Here is a 10,276-nt window from a genome sequence, read left to right as displayed (position 1 = left end):
AAGTCATCTAATCCATTCCACAGGCTAGTCATGGGTGGCCTAGTCACTAATAGCTTCTTTTAACCGGGTAGAACTATCCTTCGGAACACTTGAATCTTCTTTCTAAACTTCTTCTCACCTTTATTTATATCTCAAGTACTCACCATTTACTGTAACTCCCGAATCCATCCTAGTATGTACTATTGCTTCATAGGACAAGTTTTAAACTAGGGGTATAGAATATGGTGTAGGGTAAACTGAAAAGATACATTCACAGCCGAATGACTAGTAAAACAAGAATAAAAAGATGGAGGTTCTTAAATAGTTAGTCTCGTATCAAGAGGTGGTAAAATAACATAGAATAGATTGAAGAGGTGCAACTGTTATAACAGAAGGTAATACCATTAATACTGATGGAAGAACAAGGTGCAAATCCAATCTGGGAGAAGATGACGATCCTCGAACGGAAGGCTCCGAATGATCAGATGATACAGGGAAAACGGGATCTGCCATTGTCGTTATCTGGAAATCACGTCGCAAGCTAAGAATCTCGAATTGTAACACGAATCATGCCGGAGACCTACTATATAGTTGCACTCAACCTCACGACGTCTTATCTTTCTATCTCCTATTCCTAATCCTAACCCTCTACCCAATCCCGACAATCTAGGCTTGTTTCAGTGACTTATAAACTATAGCTCTGATATCAACCTGTGGCGCCCTCCAAACCCGGGTTTGAAGTTTGGGGTCCACAACACATGCACAATATATAAACCTGTATATGAAATATTATTTGCAATGACCCTGCTTTACATAACCACAGATCGCAACAGGTTAAAGTATGAAAACAAGCCGCAACCTTAACTTTTATTACAACGTACCAAATCCCAACTAATTTAACTTATAACTGATAATGAAATTATTCTTACAATCATACTATTTCACTACCATAATAAGCTCCTGCTAGCTCGATCCAACTCAATCTGGATTCCTAGCTCGTACCATGGACTGAGGAACCTCACTATCAACCATATCCCTTTTTAACTGTAGAATAGATAAAAGATTCGCAAGAGTGAGCTAACTAGATCAGCAAGTCATAATAATGATAATCGAGGTTAAACAATGTTCAAATGGGATGATTCAGAAGAATCAAGTTTATTGTTAAACAATCGTTAGAATTGGATATTCATTTTAAGTTTTAAAACCAAGGTTAGGCTGCTGATTAGTCACGCACTAACCCCGAGCAAGGCACACATCTCTGCTCTAATTAATGGATCCAAGGCACACAATGGCCTACCTCGACCATGAATCTGGTCTCACCGCGAATCTGGCCCACATAAGAAAACTATCCAATTCTAAAACAGTTCAGTATGATAAACAATATAATTCAATAAAATAAGATCATAATCAATGATGATAAAACACTTGAATAAAAACGTAATGCAATTCATGGGTATCACAAGGTATATCAAGGTATGTATGAGGAATGGCTTTCAGCCTGTAAGAGAATCAGGGATTAAATGAGCAATGATTTCACAAAGTTTAGTCATTTGATGTTATAAGGTATGATTGAGTATTAAAGTTTCTGTATGTTTAAGCAAGTATGTTCCAGTGTTTGGTGTATGGTGGTTATATTTTTGTTGGGTAGTATTGTATTTGTGTGATTTAGTGTCTAGTAAATCAACAATGGATGGTTTACAAAGAATAAGGCTTACAACTCAAAGATCAAATGATGTGATCGGGGTACAGGCTGAATCATCCAAAGTACTTAATATAAAACAGAACTATTTTGAATACTAGCAATGTCACTAGAGAATTTAGAAATATTTGCAATATATCTCGAGAAAGGTTCAAAAGTACTTGCATTACAGGGATTTACAACTATTACTGATCGACTCTGAGCCGACTCTGACGCTCAGGCTTTAACGTCCAACCACTAGATCACCTTAGATTCGACTTTGACACTCAGGTTTTTTTTATCGGTTGAAACCCTACTGAGCTCGTCGACTGACCAGTAGGTTATCTTTAGTCCAATATCCACTTTCGGTTTCCCGACTAGTACCTACAGGGTCGAAATACTCTGTGTTAGACATCCAGTTATGCTTGACATATCCTCGATACCAATCCTACCCAAACGATATCAAATCCCGACTCCTTTGTTTATCGGACTACCCGTCGAAATAATTCGACGTCACAATCAACAAATAACCCAACAATCACAAATCCCAAGCACCGGTATTATTCAATTATTTACTATTATTCACATTTTATATTTGTATTCGTATTAGGACTTAGAATTGGATCATCACTGTCCACCGTCAGCTCGCCGAGGCTTATCGCCTACGGCGGCGAAAACTTACGGGTACCCGATTAAATTCCGGGTTCCAACATAAATTCCCACTGATTAATTTAAAAATCGTTCCCTGTACAAAATTGAATTTAACATCACGAACATTATTCAAACAATTCCTGCAGAAATAATAATAAAAACAATTAAAATCCTATATCGAGCAGGCAACACAGTCGAACCCAACATCACAATCACAGACCACCACACACGGCCGTGAGGCCGCCACACACACAGACACAACTACACGCGCACACGTGCAAAACCACACAACAACATACACTTAATCACATACATATGTACAGGATATATATACATGCAAAACGGGAATAACAGGAAGCCGGAACTGGGAACAACCGCGGCGGCAGAAACTCACCGGAGAAATATAAAAATGAGGGGACCGGGAAGAAACAAAAACAGGAGGAAGAAAAAAGGTGGGGGTAGAGAAATAAAAGAGAGATAGGGAGAGAGAGACCGAGAGATAGAAGGGATGAGAGAGAGTTGTAATCGAGAGGGATGAGTGACAAGGAAGGAGAATGAGTTATGTTACTATTGTTTCTGTTTCTGCAATTTTTTTATTTATTTTTTGCAAAGTACCAGCCATCAAACACGTATCATTTTAATACCCCGCTCCTGTTCCTGGCTGCCACGTAGCAAAATAGGTTGAATATAAGTTCCCTGTAGTCCGATTCTGTCCCGTATTCCCAATTTAACGAACCGAGATACACCTAAAACAAATTCAGAAAATCACGAAAATAGTCTTAAAATGCTAAAAACATCTTGAAGTTTATAAAAATATAATTTTCGTAATTTTAAAATAATTTATGTGATATGGGCCTAAAATTAGCCTAGAAATGTAATTAACGTTGAATTAATTAGATCTAGTATGGACCAGTAACGAAGCCCAATTAACGAGGCCCGAAACTCTGATTATTTACTAATTTCGTAATTAATAAATAAGGGAGATTAACAGCTCATTAAAAGAGTCCAATCAGTGATATAAATCTATAAAAGATAGCCCCAAGGGCACCTACACCAACTAGGAATCTGATTCCTCTATTCTAGGACTTCAAAGTTTATCCAAAGTCTGAGAACTTGATCAACAAGTCTCCTATCCCTAGTCCAATTCAAGGACTCTCAACATCTATATAAGGGGTCTCACCCCACAGATCAGAACTACATTTTTTGGCTTGATTCTCTAATTCACAGAGATACGTAGGCATCTCGTAAAGGCAGAGTTAAGCTACGAAACAAGAGAGCAGCCATTAAAGGCCTTGAGCTCCCTGACCTTAGTAACAAATACAACAAATAATAACCTTAGTTTTTTATCCATAATATTTGGCGCCATCTGTGGGAAAGCACAACAACAACCATGGCTAAAACACGGAGAACAGTTAGAGCCCATATCTCGAGAAAGTTTAAGATGCCCACTATCAAAGCTTATGATGGCACGGGAGATCCCGCTAATCATGTCAGGACGTTCTCTAATGTACTGTTGTTGCAACCCGTGAATGACGTTACTAAGTGTCGGGCCTTTCCTCAAAACCTGTCGGGTATGGCTCAAAGATGGTATAGTCGTTTGCCCCCAAACTCTATCGGGTCCTTTAGAGAGTTAGTTCAAGCTTTTATTAAGCAGTTTATCAGTGGGAGAGTGCATGAGAAAAGTTCAGCATCCCTCATGAGTATTGTACAAGGAGCAAAAGAATCCTTAAGAGATTATCTGAATCATTTCACAAAGGAGGCTTTGAAAGTCCCGGACCTTGATGATAAGGTAGCCATGATAGCACTACAACAGGGAACTAGGGATGAATTCTTCAAGATGTCCTTGACCAAATGCCCCCCTGAAAGCATGTTGCAGCTCCAAGATAGAGCCGGGAAGTACATCAAGGTGGAAGAGAGCATGAGGAAGAGCGTAGTGAGTAATGAGCCCAGTGGAGGCAAGAAGCGGAAAACTGACTTGGAATATATTGCTAAGGACAAGTATCCTAGAACCGAGCAAAACTCTGATTCGACCCCCCAAGAAGGGAGGACCTGGGCAAAAGTTCACTGAATATGCTAAACTTAATGCTCCAAGGAGCCAAATTTTAATGGAAATCAAGAAAGATCGAGATGTTCGCTGGCCTAAACCCTTGAAGGCCAATCTTGCCAAGTTAGATAAGGGCAAGTATTGTAGATTTCACAAGGATATTGGTCATGACACCGATGACTGTAGGCAACTAAAAGATGAAATTGAGTTCCTTATTAGAAAAGGGAGATTGAACAATTATACTGGAGATGGAGGCGATAGGAATCACAATGGAAGAAAGAACTTTGAAGATCGTAGAAGGGACCAAGAAGATCAGGGGCGGAATTCCCAGCCCAGGGGACCGGTGATAAATACAATCTTCGGAGGACCACGACCCCGAGGGCCCGTGATAAACATAATTTTTGGAGGACCAACCACTGCCGGGCTATCCAAGAACTCCAGGAAAGTGTATGCCCGAGAAGTTATGCATATTATTGGAGAATCCCCGAAGAGGGCCAGGACGGGAGTAACAATATCTTTTGATGATTCTGATCTGGAGGGTGTGAAATTTCCCCATGATGACCCGTTGGTTATAACCCCGATAATAGGGAACAACCCGGTGAGAAGGGTCCTTGTGGATAATGGTGCTTCAGTGGATATCTTGCTCTATGACACCTTTTTAAGGATGGGATATAACGACTCCCAATTGACCCCAACCGACATGCCAATTTATGGATTTGCGGGGGTGGAGTGCCCTGTAGAAGGGATAATCAAGTTGCCCAAAACCATAGGACATGAACCAAGGCAAGCAACTCAGATGTTGGACTTTGTAGTGGTGAAGGCTAGTTCGACTTACAATGCTATCCTGGGAAGAACAGGGATACACGCCTTTAAGGCAGTCCCTTCTTCCTATCATTCAGTTATGAAGTTTCCAACCCGGGATGGGATTGGAGAAGAGAGAGGAGATCAGAAAATGGCTAGAAGTTGTTATGTGGCCTCTTTGAGGGCAGATGTAGTTGGGGGGCAGGTTCTTCCTATTGAAGATCTGGATATCCGAGAGAATGTTGAGAAAAGAGGAAAGCCAGCAGAAGAATTGATTTCAATTCCTTTATCTCCCGAAGATCCTGAGAAGGTGACCTTTATTGGAGCCACGCTCGAGGAGCCCCTTAGAGGGAAGTTGGTAAAATTTTTGCAAGAAAACAGTGACGTGTTTGCATGGTCAGCGGCTGATATGCCTGGCATAGACGCGGAACTGATTACTCATAAGCTGAATATGGACCCAAATCGGAAGACAGTGAAACAAAAGAAAAGAATTTTTGCTCCAGAAAGGCAAGAACCTATAAAATAGGAAGTGGAGAAGCTCTTAGAGGCTGGTTTCATTGAGGAGATTCAATTTCCGGAGTTGTTAGCAAACCCTGTAATGGTGAAGAAGGCCAATGGAAAGTGGAGGATGTGTGTGGACTTCACTGATCTAAATGATGCTTGTCCTAAGGACTGTTTCCCGTTACCAAGGATCGATACTTTCATAGATTCTACTGCTGGGCATGAGATGCTGAGCTTCATGGATGGATTTAGTGGATACAATCAGATCAGGATGCATAAGGATGACATTCCAAAGGTATCATTCATCACTGACTTTGATGTTTATTGTTATCTTGTTATGGCATTTGGTCTCAAGAATGCAGGAGCCACCTATCAAAGGTTGGTAAATAAAATTTTAAGGATCTTATTGGCAAGACTATGGAAATATATGTTGATGACATGTTAGTCAAGAGTCTAGTAAAGACTAATCATATAACCCATTTGAGGGAAGCTTTCGAGGTCCTGAGGTACCACAAAATGATGTTAAATCCTATGAAATATGCTTTCGGAGTAGGATCAGGAAAATTTTTGGGATTGATGGTCTCCAAGAGAGGGATCGAGGCCAACCCCGATAAAATAAAGGCAATCCTGGACATGGAGCCACTAAAAACTGTCAAAGATGTTCAAAAGCTCACAAGAAGGGTTGCTGCGCTGGGACGATTCATCTTCATGTCAGGAGACAAGTGCCTGTCATTCTTCAAGTCCTTGGCCCAGGCCCCGTTGTTGGCCAATCCAGCTTTGAATGAAGTCTTATACTTGTACTTGGCCATTTCAGAGAGTGCCTTGAGCGCTGTGTTGGTTAAGGAGGAACTGAAAATCCAGAAACCCGTATACTATGTCAGCAAGATTCTGCATGGAGCTGAGTTAAATTATTCAACCATTGAGAAGTTTGCTTTAACTCTGGTAATGGCTTTGAGAAAGCTCTATCCTTACTTTCAGGCTCATCAAATTGAGGTTCTAACGAATCAACCCTTGAGAAATATAATCCATAGTCCTAAGGCTAGTGGGAGACTGATCAAATGGGCGATAGAGCTAGGAGAATTCGACATCAAGTATAAGCCACGAATGGAAATAAAAGCACAGGCATTGGCTGACTTCGTGGTGGAATGTACCATATCCGACCAAGAAGTCGGGGGGCAAGAGGATACCAAACCTCAAGACAAGGAAGTTGATAAGGAGGACAAGGAAAAGGTTGATAAGGAGAAAGAATATCGGGTCCTTTATTTCGATGGAGCATCAAAAACAAATTCAAGTGGAGCAGGTTTGGTTTTACAAAGCCCTGATGGGTTCTTGATTGAGTATGCCATGAAGTTAGACTTCCCAACCACAAATAATGAGGCAGAATATGAAGCTCTGATAGCTGGCTTTGGCTTAGCAGGGACACTTAGAGTCAAGAACTTAAAAGTCTGTGGAGACTCGAAGCTGGTCATATCCCAGGTAAAGGGAGAGTTTGAGGCAATGGATGATACGATGGCTAAGTATGTCTGCCTAGTAAGGGCTGTGATGACCCAATTCGATGAATTCCATATTGAACATATTCCAAGGGAGGAAAATGCTAAGGAAGATGCGTTATCAAAGTTTGCTTCATCCGAGATAGAGGAAAGTTCGGGAAGTGTATACTTCCGCGTTCTGAAGACACGGAGCATTGGTGTTAAGCTTGTAGCTCCTATAGGTCTGGGGACTTCATGGATTGATCCCATTAAGACTCATATTCAAACCGGATTGTTGCCAAATGATGCTACTGAAGCACGGAAGTTGGTTGTTCGAGCACTAAGATACTCTTTAATAGATGGGATTTGTATAAAAGATCTTTTGTGGTGACTTACTTAAGGTGTCTCAGGCCCGATGAGGCACGTTTGGCTCTTGAAGAAGTACATGAAGGCATACATGGGCAACACTTGGGGGCAGAGCATTAGCTCATAAGATAACCCGTTTAGGCTTCTATTGGCCAGAAATGATGGCGGATGCCAAATAATATGTGAAGAAGTGTGACCACTGTCAGAAGCATGCACCTGTTGTTAGACAACCCCCTGAGATGCTGACATCCATCAACTCACCTATCCCCTTTGCTATGTGGGTAATGGATATACTTGGGCCTTTTCTAATGGCCATAGCACAGAGGAAGTTTTTGATTGTAGCCATCGATTATTTTACCAAGTGGATTGAAGCCAAGCCCTTGGCCAAAATCACAACTAAGCAGGTTGCACAGTTCCTGAATGAAAATATCATGTGCCGGTATGGAATTCCCCGCATCCTAGTCACTGACAATGGGACACAATTCAACAACGAGGAATTCAAGAAGTATTATGAAGAGAACAAAATTGAGTTACGATTCACCTCTGTAGATCATCCGCAAGCCAATGGGCAAGCAGAAGTGGCAAATCGGATAATCCTGGATGGACTAAAGAAAAGAATTGAGAAGTCGAGGAATAACTGGGTAGATGAAATACTCCCAATACTATGGGCCTATAGGACTACCTGTAGAGTCACGACTGGAGCAACTCCCTTCATGTTAGCATATGGGGCAGAAGCAGTTGTTCCCGTAGAGATATCACATTCCTCTCCCAGGATTCAAGCTTTCAATGCCGAGGAGAATGAGGAAGGGCATAGATTAGCCCTGGATCTAATTGATGAAGTCCGAGACAAGGCACATGCGAAGATAGTGGAGTATCAGAAAAATGCTTCGTTCTACTACAACCTAAGGGTTAAAGAAAGGTTCTTCAAACAGGGTGACTTAGTCTTGAGGAAGGTGGAAGCTTCTGGTGTAGGGCAGAAAGGGAAACTTGCCCCAAATTGGGAAGGGCCATACAAGGTCAAGAGTGTACAGGGTAGAGGAACCTACAAGCTGGAGACCACGGATGGTATTGAAGTTCCAAGAACATGGCATGCACAAAACCTGAAGGTTTACTATGTGTGAAGCCATTAAACATGATTCTCACTTATCAAGATGACAAGTAAGTTGAAAAGCACCTTAAAGCTTTGCTTGCATAGGGTTTACATGTTTTAGCTTTATTTTTAAGGATTATTAGGAGTTGTGTAAGGGATGAATCCCAAGAGTTGCTATAAACTTGTTTTACAATTGTTTAGTTCATCTTATCATAGAACTATTTGGTGCATACTATATATGGTTGAGTTTGCTTATCTATTTTAGTACAAGTACGAGGAAAATAAGGGACGACTTTTAAAAAGCTAGCAAACTAATAGTACAAGTACTTGAAAGAGATAGTAGAAAAGCAAACAAATAACTTAAAATAAGATAATAAAACCCTAAAGGGTAATAAATTCCCAATACGAATAAGTCAATACATAAATAGCCACGATGGGCCAAATAAGAAAAATAAACTACTCAAGATCCTTGAAAAAGTCATCATCAATGTTTCCCTCATCGGCAGTAGTAGAAGGGGGAACGGGCTTGTCTCCCATAGGATCAGCATCTCGAGGAGAAACAGTTGTGGCCTCAATAGAAGTAGTGAGAGTAGGAGATAGAGGAATATCCTCAAGAAGAAGCCCTTGCCCAGGAATAGCAGGGACTGGATAGGTTGCGAGAGTCACCTCCAGGATCTTCTTCTCAATCTCCTCCACTATCTGCTCCCGGCAGCTAGAAAAGGTCTCCGGGAAGTTAGCATCGTACTCAGCATTCAAGACATCTTGAAAATCCTGAGATGCCTTATACTCATATATCACCTCAGCCCGGGCCCTCTGAGCATCCAGCTCCAGCTTACGCACTTTCTCCTTTTCATCCTCCAGCTCCTTCTCTACCTCACGGAAACGAGTGAAGTTGGCCTCGGAAGCCTTGAGGTACCTGTCCCTATCTCTCTCAGCAATGGTCAGGCTAGTCCTCACATCCTTCAGATTGTGAAGGGCAGCCTGGAGATAGGTATTCATCTGCACGAGCATAATACAGTAAGTAAGTATGAAAGAATTGAAAACAGACAAAAAGGAGACAAGGAAGAGGCTTACAGAAGCCACGGCCTGAGCACCCAGACACTCAATCTGTAGGTCATCAGAAGACTCTACTATCTCAGCCCTGTCACGAGGCATAATCACACTCTCGGACCAAACAGCGACAGCCTCGGAACTCCCTACCACTGTGTCCCTCCTCTGAAGGCCCCAAATGACGGTAAAAGGAGAGGTATCCTCATCAAGGCTAAGGGGCCTCTGGGATAAAAAGGTAGGGACGGCCTCCTTAACCGTGACTGAAGGGCCGTCACCAATCCTAACCCGCTTGTCACGATGGGTCTCAACAGCAGAGCCCTTGGCAGCACGGGCCTCCCGCTTCTTGAAGATCGTGTCCAGAGCTGCCCTAGGTGCAAAAAGATATAGGCACATAAGAAGAAGGACAAATAAGGAATTAAGAAAATGGAATAAAAGGGGAAAGAAATATCCTCGGGACCTAGGTCACTTAGACCTAAATCTTGCAAATTACCCTCTGAAAGGATGAGAGCACAATGATGCAAGTTATCAGCTGTGATGGCCTTGATGGCCGCATCCTCATCTATCCCCAATTTTAGGTCTATTAAAGACCCGTCTATACTTTTTGAGAAGTTGGGCCTGAAAAAATGGTCCCAACCCTCCTCGGAATC

The sequence above is a fragment of the Apium graveolens genome, chromosome 3, assembly GCF_009905375.1.
Source record: "Apium graveolens cultivar Ventura chromosome 3, ASM990537v1, whole genome shotgun sequence".
NCBI classification, from domain to species: Eukaryota; Viridiplantae; Streptophyta; class Magnoliopsida; order Apiales; family Apiaceae; genus Apium; species Apium graveolens.
This window is presented reverse-complemented; position numbering follows the sequence as displayed.